At 49.0% G+C, this 1,520-nt stretch overlaps 1 pseudogene across 1 annotated transcript; it reads right to left on the minus strand.

Annotated features, from left to right (window-relative positions):
• Positions 1 to 238: 238 nt before the first annotated feature.
• Positions 239 to 841, minus strand: LOC309968639 (xylosyl- and glucuronyltransferase LARGE1-like; annotated as a pseudogene). Its single transcript has one exon. The product of its transcript is annotated as a xylosyl- and glucuronyltransferase LARGE1-like (transcript).
• Positions 842 to 1,520: the final 679 nt, after the last annotated feature.

Consider the following 1,520-nt stretch of genomic DNA (forward strand, 5'->3'; position numbering starts at 1 on the left):
TCTGTTGGGTTTTTTTGGGGTGTCTGTGACCTTATTATGATTTTGGGCAGTCTCTCTGCTAATGGGTGGGTGTGTGTTTCTGTCTTGCTGGTTGTTTGGCATAGGGTGTCCAGCACTGTGGTTTTTTGGTCCTTGAGTGGAGCTGGGTCTTACCGTTGAGATGGAGATCTCTGGGAGAGCTTTCACCATTTGATATTACATGGAGCCGGGAGGTCGCTGGTGGACCAATGTCCTGAACTCACCTCTCCCACCTCAGAGGCACAGGTCCTGACACCCAACCAGAGCACCAAGACCCTGTCAGGCACACAGCTTTGAACTGGTGGAACACAGCCCAGAGCTCTGTGATTTTGGTCACAGAGGTGATGTCTGTGTCAAGGACGATGACCGTCTCCAGGTTGGCAGGAAGAGTCTTGGTGAGGAAAAGCTTCATCAGACCATAAATCACAGAGTAATGTTTGTTGGGGATTCAGGAAACTTCAGACTTGAGCTCATCTGCATTGTAGAAGTCTGCTCGCACAGCAGGCACCATCCAGGTCTGGAAGAGCGTCGCCATAATCTGCTCAGCAATGGAGTCGGCGATGAGGTGGAAATGCAGGAGATTCTGCCTGTGAAACAGGACAGCCTTCACAAGGGTGACAGTATCCAGGCTGACGTTGTATCTGGCACAGACAGTAGCAACGTGGATTGTCTCGCGCTTCTCTGCGACTGGCTGCTGCCCACACTCGGAGCTGTTGCCTGCCATCATGCCAGCTCAGAGGTTCTCGCTGTCGCCAGTGCCCTCCTCTTTGATTCTCAAATTCTGCTGGCTTAACTGAAGATTAACACCATTCTGTTCTTTCATCTGTCGAGGGGTCAGCAATCTTTTACTGTAAAGGTCTAAAAAGTAAATATTTTAGTCTTTGTGGGCTATAAGGTCTCTGTGTATCAAACTGTTCAACTCTAGCATTGTAGTGGAAAGCAACCATAGACAGTATTAAAATAAATTGCTGTGACTGTATTTTAAGAAAAAATTTATGTCCAGAATTAGGAGGCAGGCTGGATTTGGCCCATGGGATGTATCCTTGATCTACAGCATCCCTGAGGAAATGACAATGGGATTAGTCATCCTGGTGTCACACACAACCTCTGGAGGAGATAGTTTTAAGCATGAAATCCTAAAAGGGTCATAGTCCCATGGGAAAAGCAGCTGTGTTTAGGGTCTCCTCTAAGAGTGGGCAACATCAAGGAGAGGGAGGTATGCCAGAGCCTTTAGGGGAAACAGAGCACTGGGAAGGAGCAGGGAATGTAGGAAACAAGGTGTAGTGCTGGCTCGTGTTGGCTCAGAGTCAGGGTGGGTGGTTTGGAGAATAAACAGCACAGCCAATGACAATGACAGTGTGCTGGTGTGGGCAGATCATGTGGGTGGTAGCTTGAGTGAGAGCTCAGAGATGTGTTCCAGAAGCATTGAGTGTGGTGCACTATGGGCAGCACAGAGCTGAGTGATTCTGGGGCCATGGGCAGCAACCTGCTCTAACACGGTT

This window comes from Leucopleurus acutus, assembly GCF_964270905.1.
Source record: "Leucopleurus acutus genome assembly, chromosome: 1".
Taxonomy (NCBI): domain Eukaryota; kingdom Metazoa; phylum Chordata; class Mammalia; order Artiodactyla; family Delphinidae; genus Leucopleurus; species Leucopleurus acutus.